General features: G+C 45.6%; 1 non-coding gene across 1 annotated transcript; it reads right to left on the minus strand.

Annotated features, from left to right (window-relative positions):
• Window positions 1-526: 526 nt before the first annotated feature.
• On the minus strand, window positions 527-598 carry TRNAT-CGU. Its single transcript has one exon. It is a non-coding gene; the product is annotated as a tRNA-Thr (tRNA).
• Window positions 599-23191: the final 22593 nt, after the last annotated feature.

Consider the following 23191-nt stretch of genomic DNA (forward strand, 5'->3'; position numbering starts at 1 on the left):
GGTCTCTCTCAAGCACACCACACGCGAGCAATGCAGGAAAACGGCCCCCCTCCCCCTTTGCAACGCTGGAAAACGGGCTCTTCTGCTGCAATTCTCCCCCCCCCCCTTTGCAATGCAATGCAATGCAATGCAATGCAGGAAAGGAGGCTGCCCGACTGCTGTCCTCCCGGTACAGTCTCGGCTCCGCTTTGGTAGCCTAGGCTCGGGCCAGAGATCGCTGCTCGGAGGGGTCTACAGAGCGCATGCAATCCCACCCCCTTGCAGCGCTCCTGGCCCCGCAGTCTGGAGGGCCCGTGCGGACCGGTGCACGCTCCTTTGTGCGGCGGCGCCAGAAGAGCCCGCTGCGTGCAGTAGCACCTCCCCGGGGAGGAGCAGGGGGAGGTTACACGGTCCCCTCGGCGCTGCAGCCCGGGCCCCCCTTTGTGTCTCTCAATAAACGGAGCAGAGGCTGAAAAATAAAAAGAGGCTGCACAAGGCGGAGCCAGGCTCCCCTTCCCCAGCAGCCCGGGCGCTAGGTTTCCCTTTCAGGCACGGACGGGGTTCGAACCCGCGATCTTCGGTTTACGAGACCGACGCCTTACCACTTGGCCACCGCGCCTGACGGGCTAGCAGCAGGCGAAAGCAGCCAGTGGAAGGCAGCAGCCAACGATCCCGGGCCTGCGTTCCATCCGCCCGGGCCAACGTTCTATTTGCCCTGGTCGCGTTCCACCCGCGTGGCCCAACGCTCTATGTGCCCTGGCTGCGTTCCATCCGCGTGGCCCAACGGTCTATCCGCTGCTGCCCGCGCGGAGCACAGCGCACAGCTGCCAAACCCCCGCCGCTCCAAAGCAGCCACGGATAAACTTTCCGGCCTTATGCATGTAAAACAGCCTGCCGGAGGGGAGGGGAGGGGACGGGTGGATTGTAATGCAATGCTGCACCCCCTCCGCTCCTTCCATGCAGTTCCCCCACGCACCAGCAGCTCTAGAGCAGGCAAGCAAGATATCTCAGGACTCATGCGTGCAGTGACTGAGGGAGGGTTGCAATACACCGCGCCCCCCCCCTTTCTCCCCTACAACTTCTTCCCCCTAGTACAACTAAAGCAAAAGCCAGCAGCTGCAAAGCGGCCAGAGACGAACTTTCAGGTCTCCTGTGTGCAAAGTGCACACGTCCTCCGCGACTGCCAACCCAGGCACCTCAAAATCCTTCCCATGGACCCCAAAAATCCCTAGTAGCTATAAAGCTGCGAGGAGTAGTCCAGGCCTCAATGCACCTTGGAATTCATCACACCAACTCTTCCCTGCTGTGCTTCCATTTGCCTCTGAAAAACCCGCCAGAAGTTGCAACGCGACCTTGGACAAACTTTCAATGGATATGAAATCCTCCCCCGTGAGAATGTGTGTAGGGGGCGAGTGCACCTTTCTCTATCTCCCGCCTGCAACCCTCGCCAATGAGAAAAGAGCACCGGCTGCAGCAAAGTAGCCCCGTTTCCACGTCCATGCAAGTACCACCCTGCTCCCTCCAAGATACGTGGTTGCAACCATGCAAATTAGGCTGCAAGCTTCCCATGCGTCCATCGCCCCCCCCACCCGGAGAAGGGATTTCAAGGTGGCATGTTATGGATGCACCTTCCCCACCAGGATGTCGGACGTTCACTTCTCCCTCTTCCCAAATAAGCAGTTGCCAGGCTAGGGACAAACTTCCACGACTCATGCAATGCAGCATGCAATGCAGGCCTCATTCTAGAACGAGCTTTCAGACTTCAGATATTCAACTGCCCCTAGAGACAGAGACAGACACCCCCCCAAACAAAACGAGGGAAGGGACAGACAGACCCATCGTGGCTTGGCTCCGAGGATATCAGCTGTCCTCAGAGCGCAGCTTTCTTTCTCTCCCCCCCCATTTAGGTGGGGCGCGGATCCTTACCCAGCCAAGGCAGAGACTGCATTTAAATCTGGGCACCAGAGTAACACTGCCTTGATGAAGTCGGCTAGATTTGAACCTGCGACCTCGAAGTACAACGCTTCCTAACCCACAGCCAATCCCCTAAGCCACGGAGCGCTTCATGCTACAGCGTTCACTCCGTTTCTATAGCGATGCAGCAGTAGCCACACCACAGATCTGGCTAAAAACCCGGGCTGTTTTCCCAGCTGCCAATCTGGGACCTTTCACGAGTGTTAAACGCACGTACAGCGAAGTGTTATTAGCACAGGGTCCAGTCTAAACGTGAAACGTCCCAAGAAAGTGGGTTTCCCTCCCGTCCTTTGGGAGAACATCCTGCAGTCTAACATAACTATGTCAGCTCAGGACGTATTTCCTGACAGCCTGAAAGTTCGTGGTTGTAGTTTGATCCTATTATTATTCATTATATAATAAAATACAATAAAATCATAACGACATTAATATTAACTACCACTTTAGGAATGTTTTCTCCTTTAGGTTTACCTCCACTAAATCTCCAGTCTTCTGGCTAATGTTGGGTCAGACCCCACGAAGCGAATCAGTTGCCATTTCACCCGATATCTTGTTGTTAGGGGAGAATTTGGACGGTGTAGTTTTGACACATAATGTAGCTTTGCACTGAAATAACTTTTTTGGCTTCCAGTTTTTAAATTGACACACCTTACTTGGCTTTTAGTGGCTGATGTCTTCCTCCTGAAAACAGTATAATTTAACTGGAATATTTATATGATATAATTGAATGTAGCTAGCTTTCAATAATGTATCTGTCAGTTTGCATCCATGCATCTGTTCAGTCTTATTTGATTCATGGCATCCTAAAACAAGTACATGTATTCTGTTATACTGACACTCCCCCCACCCTCCTTTGGGTAATTCAGTAAAGACCGAGACTTTGTTTTAGGACTTCAGCCCAACAAATAGCTGGCTTGGAAAGTGAACAGTTGCTTTGCTAAGTACGAAAATTTACTTTTCAAATTAAAAAACAACAACACCGGAAATCACCTCCCAAGTGACCAACTGCACTTGCCTTAGGCGTTATTGTTTATCTAGCTACTGATGGGTATGTAAGGAGTCACTAATATACTATCCACCACTTATAATCAAACCTGTAAGGGATAACACAGCTCGGAACAAGACAGAAATACAGAGTTTAGCACTATTACAAAAGTTAAAAACTTTTCCAGAAAGCTAATATAGACTCCACAAGATTTACACATTGAAGTCAGGACGACTTTTATTCAGTCGCGTTTTCTTTGTATGATTAATCTCCCTTCACGTAATACTTTGTGTCACATACCCCAGGAGGTCTGCATCTGTTCAACGAGCGGTGTCACCCACTCAAACAAGGAGCGTGTAGAGGCAGAAGTGCATCCTGGGATGAATATGTTAGAGGACTCTTGGCAAGTTGCAAGTGAAAGATCAGCCTCGAGATGTTTGCCAACAGAGGACTGACTAGGCTGAATCCTGCACAAGCAGCGGCTCTGGGCCTAGCTACAGACTTGGGCAGGGGTTCTCAAACTGGGGGTTGGGACCCCTCAGGGGGTCACAAGGTTATTACATGGGGGGTTGCGAGCTGTCAGCCTCCACCCCAAACCCCGCTTTGCATCCAGCATTTATAATGGTGTTAAATATATAAAAAGGTGTTTTTAATTTATAAGGGGGGTCGCACTCAGAGGCCTGCTATGTGAAAGGGGTCACCAGTACAAAGGTTTCAGAACCACTGGACTTGGGGAAATGATCGCCTGCGTATAATCAGCGGTCTGTGTTCCCTGGCAGAGAACAAGCTGAATGCTCCTATTTCCCAGAGCTGGCTGTGTTGCCTGGGAATAGCGCCACGATACCTAGGAGACTGAGGGCTGATGCCCCCCCCTCCCAATATCTCTCACCCCCTGAATCTTCTATTAATACAGCAACACAAATACAAATCAACCCCTTCAGTATACTGCACCATGCCACCGTGTGCTTGTAATAAGTAGCTCTCATGCCAAGAAAGGTCAAAACCTGCTCAGTCCTAGGGTGTGGCAAATGAGCACTGTCTGCAGTAAAGAGACACAGTCCCTGCTCCCCTGCATGACTGTAGATGGAATATACGCACTACAATTACAGTATAGACATACAGAGAGTGACTATATGGTCCAGGAATACTTGTGGCACCTTAGAGACTAACAAATTTATTAGTATATGGTCCAGGTTGCACAGTTATTTTGGCTGCGTTGTTTTTCTCCTTTCTCTGACGCATCTGGCTCAAGCTTTTGCTGGAGGCAGCAGTGTTTTAACAAGGTGATTGCGACATCCCAATACCAGATTTCAAATGCTCTGCCCCTCTTTCCCCTCCTTTGTTCTTCCTCCGCCACTTCTTTTCCCGCTAAGGGGTTTTAAAAATTTACTGCAAAGACCTATAACGCCATCTGCTGGAATAATATTGAACTGTACATTAAAGTTTGATCTATTTTGTCTAACTTTTCCACCAGTGCTTTTGGCGCTTAGTTGCCTTGCCTGCCTTCCTGTTTCAGGAGGTGTGGGAGTAAGGCCATGAATATTAAGGTTAAATATTTAATGCACGCATTTAAAAAACGTTTTGTGCATAATGAAAGAAAACTGATCCGTTGGCTCTGAGACTGAATAGCATGTTTCTCTATTACAATGAACTAACTATGTTGAGCCCTTTAAAATGGCTCATGCTTTGTGGGTAATGTGCTGATAGATCTTATCTGCAAAAGTGTCATTTGGATAGAATTCGGTCCTAGGGTGTTTCACTGACACACTAGACAATTTGCTGAGGTGCAATGGGGGATGTTTTGCTACTGACAGCATTCCAGGGTAGTGACCTTTAATGTCTAATGTTTGACCTTTAATGTTGTTTTTTAATCACCCCACATTTAGAATGGTCAAACAGTTCTAAAGAGATCAAAATATTTCATGACGCACATTGGGCAATTTATTGGCATAACCTACAAATGCAAAATGCAACAGGGTAAGCGTTGCACATAAATACAGACGTTCCGCTGCTATTGAATAATGTGTACAGCAGCCTAATTAACCACTCTAGCATTCTTAGGATGTCTATTTTGTAATCTGGCCATTGTGCCATTTTTCCCTGCACCAAAAATCTATCCCCAGCTTCATAAAAATGCTGTATCCCTGGGTCATTATGGTTACAAGCTAAGTGTCATAGTCACATCATTATGGCAAAATTGTAATGCATGATGTCCATATGCCTGCTCATGATATAATAGACTTTATCATCCCTATGCTTTTTACAAAGGAGTGTTAACGAGACAGGTTATAGAATAATACATAATGGGCTTAATCCTGAAATACTCAAAACTCATGTTCTAAACCTTTCTACCTCTGCTGATTCTAGGGCCAGCTGGTTCCAAACACAGGTCTACGCTGATTTTTGCTGGCTGGAATGGTACCTTCTGCATTCATTAGGGCAAATAACATTTAAGGGAGGGATGTTATTAGATGGGCCAGCAAGCACAGAAAACAGCTGATCAAAGCAGCAGAAAGCAATAGTTCCTGTGATACAGACACCACAGGGATGAGTGTAATAGGAATGCCAAGATAATACAGATAGATTAGCGCCCTTCCTGCCAAACTGCAAGAACTGACCAGGGTGCTCACCTACTGGTTCCATGTGGGGTGTATCTCCTTTGGGAAAAGATCTAGTTGCTGCCATCCAGGCTTACAGTCAAGACTCACAAGGTCTTTTCCCAGCTCTGCGACTGAAAGGCCCTTCACCTCTATCTTGCCTCAGTTTCTTCCTCTATGAAATGGAGCTAGATCAGGGGTTCTCGCGACAAAGTTTTTGGTGGCCTCCAAATGCAGCCACTACTTCTTGCTGGTGACCTCTCTGACAATTTTTCCTAAAATATTTTATTAACTTTAGAAAACAAACAAATAAATATGGACATACACATGTCCAAATCATTGTCATTTATTTATATAGTGTTGGGTTGTTGTTTTTTTTTGCAGACTCAATAATAAAAATAATGCACAATTGTCTCTATTCTTTACTGGACCTAAACAGAAGAGAAACACAAATAAGATGCTTTGCACATTCTTGTCTTTTTTGTTGTGGTTTCTTTTGCCTTTTGGTGTTTTTTTTTTTTTTTAAAGCATGCTAGCTAGTAAGCCTGTTGCTGTGAAAAGCGATACTTGTATGTTAATATCACTTTTCACAGCTAGTTACTAAGTCTGCTGTGAAAAGTGATATTAACAAACATACAAATATCACTTTTCACAGCAGATTTACTCAGCCTGGACAAGACCAGGGACAAATTAAGCTCTGGATGGGGAGGTGGGTAGGGAGGCGGCAGGGGTGATAGGAGGGGCATGAGCCCAGGGGCCAGAGCCCGGGGGGCGGGAGCCTGCCACGGTGCAGCCGGAGCGCAAAGCCCTGAAGCCTGAGCCTGCTGCTTGCCACCCCAGAGCTGAAGTCTGACCCCATCACCCCTAGGAACTCAGCAGCTGCCTCCCCCCCCCCCCCCCCCGCATCACCGCCCCGTTTCTAAAGTGAGCTGAGGGTTTTGGATTAAAGATCCTGTGCACAGCATAGTGAAGAAGTAGTCGTATTTGTTATTCAAATATTGCAGATATAGCGGCACACTGAACTCACGCACGGTTTCCACCAGATGTAATAGCTGTTTGATTTTCCCAGCAAGTGATGTTTTTATACAGGCGAGTAATGAAGCTGGGAAGTGGGTCACTGAAGCTTGTTAGCCTGGCCTGCTGTTGTGTTTTGGGAACAAAATCACCTCCCATCTCTTTTGTGAATGGAGTTTAGCACACACAGCTGGGGGAGCGGGGCGTTTTCTTTGAGCCTACTATTATGAAGCTGTATATCCAAAATTTCATAGTACAGGGAGACTTGGAAGCATGGGAAGCCTCAGAAGATAATAGGTAGCTAGAGAGCTCTATGGATTATTCATAAGCCATTTTTGCTCTAGTTCCGAGCATGAATGTACTTGTAAGGAGAAACGCCGTCAAGCCTTGGAAGGAGCAGTATTATAAAAGGGTGCACATTGTATTAAGAATCTGCCTGCAGTCTAGGTAGCAACACAGATCTTCAGAAAATAACCGTTTGAGCAACTTCAAAAAAAAATCCTCTTGATTTTATGTGATCATCTGATAATTATAAAAGAGTTTCCCCCCCCCACTTGCACCCCTTTAGAGGCCAAGACTCTAGCCAGACAATTTGATACTTGAGAGGTGAATTAAAAGCTTAACTGATAGATAAGATGCCTGATTGTCCACTCCCCTGCAGGCCAGGTGGTCATTTAGACTAGAGTAAAAGCAGGTGTAAAATGCTACCAAATCTGATCGGTAATATTCAACACCCATTTTGCACAGGTGCAAGTGACGGAAGGTGCAGGGCAGTAGCAAATCAGGCCCAATGGCAGATTTTGAAGATGTGATACCCATATCTGAAGCAAAACTTTGAGCTGCAAAAGATTACTGGAGAAGGGCACGTGGCACAGAAGCCTGGCCATCCTCCAGCTACATTAGATAGTAAAATGGTCACAGGAGTTAGTCTTACATTTGCAATGGGATAAATATAAGAAGCTAAGACTGTTGGTTTGCCCTGATCATATTATACTGCCAGCAGTGTAAGATGCATGACAGTGAGTTAGAATGGCAAATGTGCTAACGGCAGGCATTGGTATAACATTTCTGGAGTACTTTTCCAGACAGCCATAGAGGTTTATATAAAGAATGAACTGAAAGTCTTGCTACTGCTTTTCATCACTTTTGGCTTCTCCACAGGTGCTATGTTTCCCTGGGTGCTGATAACATATGCTGTTGTTACCCCTTAAATGCTTATATTCACGCAGCCTCATCTCATATGATGTGAATTACAAGTATCTCTGTTTTGGAATCTGTCACAGTATGGATGCAGCCCTCTGGGATTGGCTCATGGCAGGGCTAAATGGGCAATATCTACTATCTGGATTAGAATTCTTTCATTAGTCCCAGAGAGAGACTGCCGGAACCCATCTGCATGGTTGGTTTCTCTTTTCCTATTCTGACTCACCCACCCCCTGACAGATTAGAGTCCTAGGTATGTTTACCTTTAGGATAACGTGCTGATGGAGTTTCCTTAGCACTGGAAGAGACTCCAGTGTTTGCAGCTAGCTGTGAGACTCCATTTTGGATCAGGTGGTGGGGTTGATGTGTCCAATCTATTAGGGGTGGGGCTAAGGGACTATTAAACCTCCTACAGGCCTTATTCCAGTGTGGGGGCCCAGGTTAGGGGGAAGTCTGCTCAAGCCTTGAAATGCTCATTTCAGTTTTGGAGTGGCGCAGAGCTGAGACGTTCATTCAGGCTTAGAGAGCTAATGTGATGCCAACTCCAGAACTTACTGTAGTTTTAGGAGCTTCCTCTAGTGCTCAGAGCTGGTAGATTTCACTTATTGGTAGGAAAGCTTTTTTTAATTAGGGGATTTATAATGGCATGTTTATTTTTTATTAAGCTACTACTAGAATACTGCAAGTTGAGTTTCATGCTTCCTCTAGGATCTTAAACTAAAACTCGCTCTTCTCCCCTTCCCTCTACGTGTGAGTGTGACCACTATCTGTTGACTCCTTCTGGGCATTGTAATACAGTCTTTGCAAACCTGAGAAGCTGTACTGAAGTTCTACCATAGTGTTTTTTCCTGCCAAGAGCTTTGCAAGAAGTGAGAATTCCTCTTGCAATGTCTTGGCAGGCTCCATCTCTCTAAAGTACTAAGTGACCTTTACACAGCAGCAAATATCTTCATTTGTATCTGACAGTCTCATTCTCCTACAGACTACAAAGGAGTGTCTACTGCTATCTGGATGCATAGATGAACTGCAGAGATAAGCAGAGGAACAGTGCATGGCGAATAAGTGGGCTAACAAATTCCAGTGCAGTAGAAATGACTGGATTCAAATCAGCAGCAGTAACAGAAGGAGATTGAGGGGGTGTTCCTGAGATACTCTGGAAGAGGTTTCTGGTTGCATCTGGTGCATCAGGCTCTCTTTGTGCTAATAACTGGATAAGGAAAATTCCTCTCCAGAGTGGTTAGGGAAGCTGGTGGTAAAACTGGGGTGGTAGCATGGTCCGGTCCATACACTGACCTTTAACTGAGATTGTAACTAATTACTGGCACAGTTGGCTCTGTGCATGATTTGTGTCTAGACACCACAGATCCAAGGGGGTTTGGATCTGTGTTCACCAGGGAATTGGTGAAAGGTTCTCAAGGCTTCCCAGGGAGGGAATTCTTGTGATGGTGGCAGCGGACCAAAGCTAAGCTGGTAGATAAGCTTAGAAGTTTTTATGCAGGCCCCTACATTTGTACCCTAAGGTTCAAAGTGGGGAACCAGCCTTGACATGGTGGCAGCGGTGGGATCGTTTTAGACCCAAAGCCAGTAAGAGATTTTTTTTTTTCCTTCTAGCTGCTTGGAAAGCAGAGCTGAAGGTAGATGCATATCTTATCTCTCCTTGCCTGAAGGCAGAGGTGTTAAGTTTTTTTAACGAGGTCCTTTGTTAAGAGAAGGGTTCAAAGGGAGCAAACTTTGACTAACTGGTAAAGGCAATTTACAAGTTGAATTGTTTTTTTTTCTTTTTACATCCTCGGGAGTAGCTTGTTAGAAAGTCTCTGTTAACTCAGCAGCAGCCAAAGCTAAGTACATCCCAATTTCAGTCAACTGCAGAGGGGTGTGACCCAGCACAAGAAAACCAGGAAAATGACTACCAAAGAAGAAAAAGCTAAAGAGGAGGCCCACAAGAGAGCTATGGAGCTGAAAGAAAAAGAGATAGAGCTGAGAGACAGAGAAGAGAAAGCCAAAGAGGCGGCCCACAAGAGAGAAATGGAGCTGAAAGAAAAAGAGATGGAACTGGAAGCAGCAAGGACTAGGCAGGGTGCATCAGACCATCCTAACAACTCCTCTCCAGGTACCACTTCCCATCCCAGGAAATTCCCTACCTACAAGGCAGGCAATGATACTGAGGCCTTCTTAGAAAATTTTGAAAGGGCCTGCCTTGGATACAACATCCCTCCACCCCAGTACATGGTAGAGCTGAGGCCGCAGCTCAGTGGACCCTTAGCAGAGGTGGCGGCTGAAATGCCTAAGGAACACATGAACAGTTATGAACTTTTTAAAAACAAGGCCAGAATCAGAATGGGGCTAACACCTGAGCATGCCCGTCGGCGGTTCAGAGCCCTAAGGTGGAAACCCGATGTGTCATTTACCCGACATGCCTACCACATTGGGAAAAATTGGGATGCCTGGATATCAGGAACAAATGTTAAATCTACGGAAGAGTTGCCCTTCCTATTGCAAATGGAGCAGTTTTTAGAGGGTGTTCCTGAGGAAATAGAAAGGTACATCCTAGATGGGAAGCCCAAAACTGTAACCGAGGCGGGGGAGATTGGAGCCAAATGGGTGGAGGTGACAGAAAAGAAAAAAGCTAGTAGCAGTTGGAGCGAATATCAGAAGGGGCAAGCCGAAACAAAACCTTACCACCGGGGACAACCCAAGGCCCCACCCACATCCCAAGGGAAACCCCAGACGCCTTCTCACCCCACCACACCAGTCTCCATCAACCAACATCGCCCCGGTGATACCTTAGCAGGGCGATGTTTTAAATGTAATGAACTGGGGCATATAAAGGCTCACTGCCCCAAGAACCCTAACCGATTACAGTTCATTACACCCCAATCACACCAAAGATCCCCAGACCCAGATGCCTCTCTCATACCCTCGGAGCGAAGGGAAACCTTGAGAGTGGGCGGAAAGAAGGTTATCGCTTGGAGGGACACTGGGGCACAAGTGTCAACTATCCACCAATCCCTAGTGGACCCCAAACTCATCAACCCGGAGGCTACAGTGACAATTCAACCCTTCGTGTCACAGTCTGTAACCTTGCCTACAGCCCAGTTGCATGTCCAGTACAAGGGCTGGGCAGGAATGTGGTCTTTTGCAGTCTATGACAATTATCCCATCCCCATGCTGCTGGGGGAAGACTTGGCCAACCATGTGAAGCTAGCCAAGAGGGTGGGAATAGTCACCCGCAGCCAGGCTAAGCAAGCTTTCACCCCCATCCCTGTTCCTGAGCCGTCCACCAGGGCCCCGTCTGTGTTACCGGAGACCCAAACACAGGTGGTGGAACCGGATCCCCTGCCAACGACTGCAACAGCCGTAGTGGATCCAATCCCAGAGACCCAGCCAAAGCCAGTCCCGGAACCGGAACTGGCAACGCAACCAGCACCAGAACCATTGCCGGCACGGAGTCCAGCGCTTGCAAACCCGTCTACAACTCCAATGCCAGAGGGCACCAGCGAGCCTGAACTGGCGGAAGCAGCAGATAACCCTACCCAAGAGGCTCAGCCAGAGCCTGAGATACCACATAGTGCACCAGCGGACAGCGGTTCACGGTCAGTGGAAACAGCCCCAGCACCTACATCGCTTCCAGAGGGACCAAGCCCCAGTCCACAGTCCAAGGAGGAACTGATGTCTCCAGCATCAAGGGAACAGTTCCAGGCCAAGCAGGAAGCAGATGACAGCCTTCAGAAAGCTTGGGCGGCGGCACGGAGCACCCCACCGCCTCTCAGCTCTTCTAACCGATCCCGGTTTGTTGTAGAACAAGGACTTTTATACAAGGAAACTCTTTCTGGTGGGCACCAGGAAGACTGGCATCCTCAAAGACAGTTGGTGGTTCCCATTAAGTATCGGGTAAAGCTCTTGAGCTTAGCCCATGATCATCCCAGTGGCCATTCTGGGGTGAACAGAACCAAAGACCGGTTGGGGAAGTCCTTCCACTGGGAGGGAATGGACAAGGACGTTGCTAATTATGTCCGGTCTTGTGAGGTGTGCCAACGAGTGGGAAAGCCCCAAGACCAGGTTAAAGCCCCTCTCCAGCCACTACCCATAATTGAGGTCCCATTTCAGCGAGTAGCTGTGGATATTCTGGGTCCTTTCCCAAAGAAGACACCCAGAGGAAAGCAGTACGTACTGACTTTCATGGATTTTGCTACCCGATGGCCGGAAGCTGTACCCTTAAGCAACACCAAGACTAAAAGTGTGTGCCAGGCATTAGCAGACATTTTTGCCAGGGTAGGTTGGCCCTCCGACATCCTTACAGATTCGGGAACTAATTTCCTGGCAGGGAACATGAAAACCCTGTGGGAAGCTCATGGGGTGAATCACTTGGTTGCCACCCCTCATCACCATCAAACCAATGGTCTGGTGGAGAGGTTTAATGGAACTTTGGGGGCCATGATACGTAAATTCATAAATGAACACTCCAATGATTGGGACCTAGTGTTGCAGCAGTTGCTTTTTGCCTACAGGGCTGTACCACATCCCAGTTTAGGGTTTTCACCATTTGAACTTGTGTATGGCCGCGAGGTTAAGGGGCCATTACAGTTGGTGAAGCAGCAATGGGAGGGGTTTACGCCTTCTCCAGGAACTAACATTCTAGACTTTGTAAGCAACCTACAAAACACCCTCCGACACTCTTTAGCCCTTGCTAAAGAAAACCTAAAGGATGCTCAGGAAGAGCAAAAGGCCTGGTATGATAAACATTCCAGAGAACGGTCCTTCAAAGTAGGAGACCAAGTCATGGTCTTAAAGGCGCTCCAGGCCCATAAAATGGAAGCGTCGTGGGAAGGACCATTCACGGTCCAGGAGCGCCTAGGAGCTGTTAACTATCTCATAGCCTCCCCCACCTCCAACATAAAGCCTAAGGTATACCATGTTAATTCTCTTAAGCCCTTTTATTCCAGAGAATTAAACGTTTGCCAGTTTACAGCCCAGGAAACAGATGACGCGGAGTGGCCGGCAGGTGTCTACTACGAAGGAAAAAGGAATGGTGGCGTGGAAGAGGTGAACCTCTCCACGACCCTGGGACGTCTGCAGCGACAGCAGATCAAGGAGCTGTGCACAAGCTTTGCACCGATTTTCTCAGCCACTCCAGGACGGACCGAACGGGCATACCACTCCATTGACACAGGTAATGCTCACCCAATTAGAACCCCACCCTACCGGGAGTCACCTCATGCCCAAGCGGCTATACAAAGGGAGATCCAGGACATGCTACAGATGGGTATAATCCGCCCCTCTAACAGTGCATGGGCATCTCCAGTGGTTCTAGTTCCCAAACCAGATGGGGAAATACGCTTTTGCGTGGACTACCGTAAGCTAAATGCTGTAACTCGTCCTGACAACTATCCAATGCCACGCACAGATGAGCTATTGGAAAAATTGGGACATGCCCAATTCATCTCTACTTTAGATTTAACCAAAGGGTACTGGCAAGTACCACTAGATAAACCCGCTAAGGAAAGGTCAGCCTTCGTCACCCAGGCAGGGGTGTACGAATTCAATGTACTCCCTTTCGGGTTGCGAAATGCACCCGCCACCTTCCAAAGACTTGTAGATGGTCTCCTAGCGGGATTGGGAGAATCTGCAGTTGCCTACCTCGATGATGTGGCCATTTTTTCTGATTCATGGACAGAACACCTGGAGCACCTGAGAAAAGTCTTCGAGCGCATCCGACAGGCAGGACTAACTGTTAAGGCTAAAAAGTGTCAAATAGGCCAAAACAGAGTGACGTACCTGGGGCACCAGGTGGGTCAAGGAACTATAAATCCCCTACAGGCCAAAGTGGATGCTATCCAAAGGTGGCCGGTTCCAAAGTCAAAGAAACAGGTCCAATCCTTCTTAGGCTTGGCCGGATATTATAGGCGATTTGTACCACACTACAGCCAAATCGCCGCCCCGCTGACAGACCTAACCAGAAAGAAACAGCCAAATGCAGTTCAGTGGACTGATAAGTGTCAAAAGGCCTTTAACCAGCTTAAGGCAACACTCATGTCTGACCCTGTGCTAAGGGCCCCAGACTTTGACAAACCGTTCCTAGTAACCACAGATGCTTCCGAGAGAGGCGTGGGAGCAGTTTTAATGCAGGAAGGACCGGATCAAGAATTCCATCCTGTCGTGTTTCTCAGCAAAAAACTGTCTGAGAGGGAAAGTCACTGGTCAATCAGCAAAAAGGAATGCTACGCCATTGTGTACGCGCTGGAAAAGCTACGCCCATATGTTTGGGGACGGCGTTTCCAACTACAAACAGACCATGCTGCGCTACAGTGGCTTCATACCGCCAAGGGAAATAACAAAAAACTTCTTCGGTGGAGTTTAGCTCTCCAAAATTTTGATTTTGAAATACAACACATTTCGGGAGCTTCTAACAAAGTGGCTGATGCACTCTCCCGGGAAAGTTTCCCAGAGTTAACTGGTTAACAATTGTTCTTGGAATGAAACATTGTTAGTTTTTATATAATCAGTAGTATGTCTTATTAACTCTGTTTTCTCCTAGAACTCCAGGAACAAATCACAGCCAGTGTGGAACCGAACGTCCAACACTATCTGTGATTTGGGGGGCGTGTCATAACTATGAAGGGAAGGGTAACAGCTCTCTGTGTACAGAGACTCCAAATCCTTTTACCTGTAAAGGGTTAAGAAGCTCGGGTAACCTGGCTGACACCTGACCCCAAGAACCAATAAGGAGACAAGATACTTTCAAATCTTGGGGGGGGAAAGGCTTTTGTGTGTGCTCTTTGTTTTAAGGGGTGGTTCGCTCTTGGGACTGAGAGGGACCAGACATCAATCCAGGTTCTCCCCATCTTTCTAAACAAGTCTCTCCTATTTCAAACTAGTAAGTAAAAAGACAGCAAGGCGTCTTAGATTTACTTTGTTTTCTCAACTTGTAAATGTACCTTTTTACCAGAGTGTGTATCTTTGTTTGCTGTACTTTGAACCTAAGACAGAGGGGGGTCCTCTGAGTCTTTAAGTTTGATTACCCTGTAAAGTTATTCTCCATATTGATTTTACAGAGATGATTTTTACCTTTTTCTTTAATTAAAAGCCTTCTTTTTTAAGAACCAGATTGATTTCTCCTTGTTTTAAGATCCAAGGGGGTTTGGATCTGTATTCACCAGGAGTTGGTGAAAGGAGGGTGGAAGGAAGGAGGGGGGATGGTTAACTTCTCCTTGTTTTAAGATCCAAGGGGGTTTGGATCTGTGTTCACCAGGGAATTGGTGAAAGGTTCTCAAGGCTTCCCAGGGAGGGAATTCTTGTGATGGTGGCAGCGGACCAAAGCTAAGCTGGTAGATAAGCTTAGAAGTTTTTATGCAGGCCCCTACATTTGTACCCTAAGGTTCAAAGTGGGGAACCAGCCTTGACAACATGGTTCTACTCAGTATTGGTAACAGAGCTAGGTCAGCAGGTTGGGCTCTGTGTAATGGGGAATCTGACTCCACAGCGGGTCTTGCTTTATGTGCTGCTGAGGCTGCATGTCTCTCAGGAACTCCATCCCCTTGGGTCTCTGCTGGACAGAGATGCTCCCGTTTCCCCAGGATGCATTCCTACAAACGGTGCTCTGATGGGAAAACAGCTGCTGTGTGGATGCAAGCTAAACATTACTTCACCAGTCACATTTAAGAGTAGAAAGGTGGCCGGTAGGGCTGACAGCAATAAAGACTTCCATTTGTTGCAAGGTAATGTGGATGGAGGTAAATATGCCTTAGCTGATATAGCCCATACATGTAGTAAACTACTGGCACAGCTAAATGACCTCCAGTTGGTCAATACTGGAGTTGAATAACATGTCACCGAGTCAGAGAGATGTATGTACAACTATCTAATATATGCACATGGCCCCATTTGAGGCCTTAGCTCTATTGTAATACCCATAATTCTTAGATTTACTGTAACTTGCTACTTATGAATTGTGCAGCTCCCTCCCCCAAATTAAGGAATCAAAACATGCACCAATTAACCACATGGCTCAGCAAATGATCTATACTGGATCCAGATGCAGGAGCTGTGTCCTGATCCTGCAAACTGACCACAGCTGGAGTTCCCCTGGACTTAAAAGAGGAATGCTTGGAGGAATTAAAAGATCATTCCCATGAAGTAGTAACATTATGTATCCTACAAACTCCTGGAATCTCAACATAAGTGTGTCAGGTAAAGAACATACTGAGCCAAATCTATCCCCCCATGCCAGCCATCCAATAATACTGAAGTTAATGGGGTTGGCATGGATGTAACTGAGGGCTCTTCCAATCCTGCCCTCTCTCTGAACTCAAAGCACAGAGTTAAAGGTTTAGAGTGATCTGAAATACGCAGTGTATAAGTGGGGCTTGTGGCAAAGGAAAAGGTTAGGTTAGTCACCCCCAGTAAAGACATTGCCTTTTAGTCATGCAGGAAAAGCAAATAATTTATTTACACATCTGTTTGTACAACATTACAGCTACCTGTAATGATCAGCATTAGCGAGAATAGCATTTTTCCATAAAATATATCACAAGAAAATACAGAGAAAGTGATCTGGTGACACACTGCAACAATATTTATTCCACTTGTGTTGTAATTAACAGGATGAAATTAAAAATAATCATGCCATTTTAGTAGGCTATCCATTTCAGGTCTGTTTCAGTAACCAGGTGATGGGTTTTGTTATGGTTCATACCAAGCAATCTTTGAAATTCAAAAATCATCCCCTCAAAGCAGTTTTACAATCCCGTGGTCTGTGAAGTGGGCAACAGATTCATTTCAATGTACTTCTGCTCTACGGGAATTGGAATGAGGTACTCACAAACCATAGTTTCTTGGGGATTTTTTGCAATATGCCATGATGTGTTTTCACACTGTCTCTAAGGCCTGGTCTACACTAGGGGGGGAAGATCGATCTAAGATACGCAACTTCAGCTACGAGAATAGCGTAGCTGAAGTAGACGAATCTTAGATCGACTTAGAATCACTTACTTCGCGTCCTAGTGGCGCGGGATCGACGGCCACCGCTCCCCCGTCGACTCCGCTTCCGCCTCTCGCCGTGGTGGAGTTCCGGAGTCCATGGCAGAGCGATCGGGGATCGATTTATCGCGTCTACACTAGATGCGACAAATCGATCCCCGATAGATTGATCACTCTTAGAGCCGATGCTGTATACCGGGTATGGACAAACCACTAGAAAATATGATGTAAGGCACAATTCAGGGGCCTGATCGTTTAAGGAGATGAGCACCCTCAAATTCCAAATGGTCTTCAGCTCCCATCAATTTCATCTGGCGCAGCTCTGGGGACACTAAGCAATTTTCAAGCCAGGTCCCTGGCTGGCCAGCGATAGAGAGGATCCCACCTCCTACTCTGGTTTCTGATTCTCTGGCCCAATGAGCAGGAACTATACTGAGAAGCCGGAGGCCTTGCTTCTGCTCCTGGGTCTGCTTTAACAGCCCAAGGATGCACATGAGGCCTGCACCTTAGTTTCCCCGTCTGTAAAGTGCTTTGAAATCCTTGATGTATTGGTATTACTGTCATGCTTTAATGCAGCAGTTCTCAAACTGTGGGTCTGGACCCCCAAGTGGGTCACAAGCCCATTTTTATGGGATCGTCAGGGCTGGCATTAGACTGACTGAAGCCCAAGCCCCACCACCTGAGGCCAAAGCCCAAGGGCTTCTGCCCTGGGAGTCAGAAGGGGGTCGTGGTGCAATGAAGTTTGAGAACCCCTGCTCTGGTGTATTCAGGACCTGATCCAAAGCCAACAGGAGTCTGTTCCTTGACTTCATGTTTTGGATTAAGCCCTCCACTGAAGTCACTGGGCGTTTTACCATTGACCAAACCCACAGACAGCACACGGCAGCTTTATGGGCAATGTGAAAGCTCGGGGGGGGAGACATTCTTCTGAAGAGGCCATAGAGGGGATCCCTATGCACTGCTCATTAGGACATTTCTGCACAACTTTTGTACCATTTGATCTGTATTGATGTAGAAATCACTGTAATCAAATCATGCAAAACCCATTGTGCAGCTGCAGTGATACTGGTCTAGCAGTAGAGCTTAAAACTAACCCAACATAAGCACCTTTTGTTTTTTTATACCAGCATAACTGTCCAGAGCAGGGAACTGTTCTGATCTAACGATATAAACTGCCAGTTAAATCGGTACAAAAAGTATGTGTAGATCTTCCCTTCGGACAGCAAGTTACTTATTCCAGCCCCATGTTGTATCACCACATTTATTTTCAAACTGACATCTTGCACCCCGAAGCCCATTCTTTGGAGAAATTCCCACTCAGCATGAGAGAGTAGAGCTAAGAATCCCAGGATGAACTGCAAAGCATTTTAACTTTGATACAGTGTGGGAATCGGTAGGTCCTCGGATTTCACTTTTGGGTTCAGCTGGCAAAACGAATCGCCAAAAATCTACTCCTTAAACTGAAATTGACCTGAAATGAGCTGCTTGTCTGAAAGAGATTTTTGTCTCCTGGTCATTTGAAGTAAAAGGAAACCGCTCGCCTCTACAGTGAATAGAAACCATCATTGTCAAATCAAGATCTAACTAAATTGAGAGGTTTAGTTATTTTGAATTCACTGATATGGACAAGATACAACTGGCCTTATAATAAATGACACTAGCACAATAGATTAGCGTTTGTGTGTGTGTGACATCACTTTACAAAAGATACCATGCATCCAATATGATGCTTCTAAAATAAAACAGAGAACTGCTAATTATTTTTAAATTTAATTTGCTAAGTAGGTTAGGACATGACATAGTGCTTCTAAGAAAAACCTGTACAAAATGAGTATTTTTTTTTTTTTTTTTTTACATCCCATTGAGGCACATGAAATACAAATCGGGTCTATTTTATATATACACCTTTACAGTACATGAAACGCAGAGATGAAGATCAAATGGGGAAAAAAAATTATATATGTGCCCAAAATAGCAGATAAAATGTGGAGGAAAAAAATCTGTAGTCTCATGGCAGGCGAGTAAAGGCACAAGGACTAAAAATAACCATGCAATAAACGTAAGTACAGTCTGTGCAATGAAGCAAACTGAATGGCTCCCACAATAGAATTTACAGTAATTCTCAAAATATACCAGTATTTAAACATACTGTAAGTGCAACATTTACTGCTCTGTAGCATACTAAAGTATTCATGTGGAGTGAAATTCTCCCTGCACCAAGCCCAGGGAAATGGGCTTTGGGCAGGGTAGAAGACAAGACGGGGTATATGTTGGGAAGACCGGGGTTACAGAACAGTCATGCATGGTCTGTTCCAGTCTGTAGGGTGGAATAGCTGCAATTCCTCTACAGGGTGGTTGCTGGACACTGGATCCATTTAAGTGCCAGCCTACCCCAAAGAGATCCCCTCTGTGGTGCATAGAGGGGACCCCTGCCCACACCTTTCTTCATAGGCCTGACACGCAGCATAAGTTGTCCAGAGGGCTTTATGCCATCTCTACAGGCCACAGTGATTCACTCCACTAAGAATGGTGCCAGAAAAGTCAACAGCTCTACTGTTACAGCTGTGACACTAACATCCAGTTAACAAATAAAATTGTGTGCAAGTTCAAAGTGGGTGCAGGAAATATATCAAGGACATCCAGTTTTATTAATACATATTTTCCACTATGCTTCAAGTTTTAGCCCCAAAAAAAAGAAAAGAAAAGAAAGTAACCTAAGGATTACTTTACAGTTAAAAAGCTGCAAGACTTTTAGTTTATTGTCCCTCCAAAAACCCAAACCCCACAATGTAAGGAATGCAATGTAACATTTACAGTGGAATTTATTGTAGCACAGACCTGGCTGAATAGTGCCCTTAACTACAGCAACCCATACATACGTATGATGATCTGCATCTGTCTATGAGGTACAGAGTGCTAGGCTAAGCTACATGGTGAGGCTATGTCTTGCAAATATAGGTTTTAATCACTGCATTTAACTAGGTTGCTATACAGAGCAGGAGATAAAACCTAGAGGAATGTCTTAGTGCAGCCTCACTCTGGACTGGTTTAGGGCTGATCTACACTGCAGATTCAACTATCAAGGCAACTGGCTGAAACATGGTCCATGTAGTACAGAGTGGATCTTAATTGTCTTCAGTAACCATATTATAGCTGTGGATAGCAATAGCCTGGTTATTGAACATGATTAAAGTCCCAAGAGTTTTAATATCTAAAAATTCCCTTCTGTGAAGCATTTCAGGTGTATTCTCCTCCATTTGTTTAAAAGGGGTACACTAAAGCACTCCGATATCATGGTGGTGGGCATGGTATAAGCACCTAGACAGGCACAGGCTCTTCTGTGCAGCAGTGAAAAGGTTAAGTGATGAGCAAGGACATGGCTGTGGGTAGAGGATGTGCTCTGGTGAGATCTAGTTAAAAAAAGGTTCCTCTCCTGCTTACTGGAGCAACTGCCAGTAAATTATACAGCGCAATGGATTTTATTGACTCAAACTACAGATTAAAATCTGCAATGAAAGCAACTACCCTCCCAGTCTATTGGTATGAGCGTCTGATAACCGGGATGACTGCTTAATGTTCGTTTCCCCTCAGCTCTCTTAGAAGCTTGCCCATGCAAAATTCACATCATGGATCATACCGGGGAGTTTTGCCCAAGACAGGACTGCAGCGTTGCACCCTAAATAGATTTGGGCTCTACTTACATGTACAGGCTTTGAGGTTCAGATACCTTGCAAAGAAGGATTTATACCTAAGAAATGGGAGGCTAGAGTTCTTGCTATTGGACGACCAGAATCAGCTCTAAGCAAAAGGAGACAAATGCACAATCCCTAGTCTCTCGTGCACGAGAGCATGTGCTACCCAAGTCTATTTGGGAGCAAGCATCGAGCATCTCTTGCTATTCTGGCAGTTCTTCCCATCTGCAACAGCAAGTGCTAAACAGCCAAATGATACTGATCATCAAAACTATGCAGCTAAATTAAATTTGCCCACATAATTGGTTACCGAGGCCCTCTTCACCCTGGCCAAAGAAATTAGGCTAACACCTCTGTATTAACCCAAAGCACAGTTCACTACAGAGCCACTAACTAGAGCTGGTCACTTTTCTTGAAATTGGTAAAATTTTGACGTTGGGAAAAATTCAGTAGAAATGTTGGCAAAATTTTGGATCTCTCCCAACACCTTTTTTTTTTTTTTTTTAAACCAGCTCTCGTGCTAACACTCTTTCCTTGGTCAATGTAAATAGGGCCATTAAGCCCTTACCTACAATAGGCTTTTTTCTCCTCTAAAACCTCCTCTCATTGTTGCTAATGCTGGCTCATCTCCATCAGTGATAGCAGCAGTGGGGCTCTAACATAGACAAGCTACTGGGGTCAGCTTGTGTTTCAAGCACTGTATCATTTAAACCTGCTCTGAGCAGAGTAGCGCAGCATGATGGTTCAAACTCCAGCATCCAGTCTACATTAGTGTTCCTGTTGTGGCTATCACATGTTGTGCTAAGACAGTGGTAGGAACAGTGGGGGGAAAAGCCTACCAGATACCTCCAGAGACATAAGACCCATCACACAAAAAACCACCACCTTATAGACTTGAATATTCAGTCTCCGTACTCTACCTTCTCAGCCCTGGAAACAGGTGCTCCGTATCCTGTCTGAGACAACTGAATAATGCAGGCAGCTTGAAGCACTGCTCCCCTGTAGTTTAAGGACCTAATCGTGCATTTCTTGGACAGCCAAATCTCAAGTCAGTGGGAGTTCTGACTGCCCAAGGAATGCAGGATCAGTCCCCAAAGAGGAGATTCAAGTCATTCTCATACCTTTCCTAAAATCTGTCATTCAGCACCAAAAAACCTCCTCAAACAGGTTGCTATTAACATACACAAGCTATCAATAATTTGCCTTGTTCTGTAGGTAAACAAATCTGTGCTAAGGGCCCTTAACCTTCCACAGACTTGAATTTGCCCCTGGTAAGTTTTTGATCAGATCTCTATCTGATTTAGAAAGTAGAACGACCACCAATTAGATCTCCACTAAGCAAAACGGCATGATGTAATTATTAGAGCAGGCAAAAAGGCCAGTTTTTTTATGGGAAATTTGAACAAAAATGTTAATTTTTCAAAATTGCAAATTTAAATAATTTGCTTCCCTCTCCTTTTTTATCCTCCTTTCCTGGTAGCAAAATAGAAACAGGAAAAGGGTGGAGGAGAGAGTGGAAGAAATTTTAAACAAAAAGAAAATACCATTTTTCTTCAAAGTGTCTGACAAGTTTTTTTTTTTGACCAGCTCTAATAATCAGACTAAGATAAGAACCCAAAAACCCAGTTCAGCCAACGTGGGCGCCAATATAACATACTCTTTGCTTAAGTTAAGTTACCAAAGTGTTTCATTTGTAGGTGTTCAGTTGACCTCACAAAAGTACAAGAGGAAAAATAAAAGTCCAGCCAAAGAGCCTGTATAGACAGAACATAACGTTGTACGTCAAGGTTACAGAATGCAAACCTAATGCATCCTGTAACGCATATCAACCTCTACACACATGCAAAGTTTCATTAACACCCCTCTGCCCTCCCCCAACTTGCTATGCATCAAGTAACAAACAGCTGTTGAGATCAATAATCTGCTATTTAAAAGTATTAAAACAATATGCACTACACAACAGGAATGAAATTGAAGCATTAACATTACAGTTTAGTTGTGTTACACAGTGACTGCCATGCCCTTTTGATGACTTTCTGGGAGCAGCTACTGTAATGACACTTGATACACAGATGACCAGTATTACTTACACTGAGCGATCTGCTCACAGAAAGTCTGATCCAACTCCTGTGGAATGCAACAGGCCGTTTTGCCATTGATTCAATGGAAGTTCGATCAGGCCCCCTGATTCAGGTGGTCTTGAAAACACTACACAAATTAGGGTTTCTTTTCCCCCTTGTTTAAAGGACGACAACCTTGTATTTGCTGATATTTAAATCAGAGAAGTTAATGTATTAATTTATTTTAAAATTCCAATATGCTTGACACTTATCCCAGACTACTAGACCTAGGCCAGAGAGGACATTTAATACTGACATTTCTTATTAACCCACTTCCCCAGCTGGGTCAGTGTGTTATTACAGGGCCCACTCCCCATTTCTACATTAGCGTTAGTGTCCTAAATTGCCAACATAAGTATAACTGGCCAAATTCTTTGCTGGTGTTGACTAGCACAGGTCCATTAACTTAAACAGTACTACACCATTTTATACCAGCAGAAATTCAGACCTTCATCTCTCATTAGTGTCCTAAGTGGATTAATTAAACTATAGTAATTCTTCTGTAGAGCTGGTTGAAAAAACAAACAAAAAAAAAAAAACCTTAATTTATTTCCCCCCCTCCCCCCCAAAAAAAACTGCCTTAGAGAAAGATGTAAGCTTTTTTATTTGAATTTTTTTTTGGCCCCCCCCCTAAAAATTTTGTAAGAGAAG

This window comes from Terrapene carolina, unplaced genomic scaffold (genome assembly GCF_002925995.2).
Source record: "Terrapene carolina triunguis isolate 2854851 unplaced genomic scaffold, T_m_triunguis-2.0 Scaffold192, whole genome shotgun sequence".
Taxonomy (NCBI): Eukaryota; Metazoa; Chordata; order Testudines; family Emydidae; genus Terrapene; species Terrapene triunguis.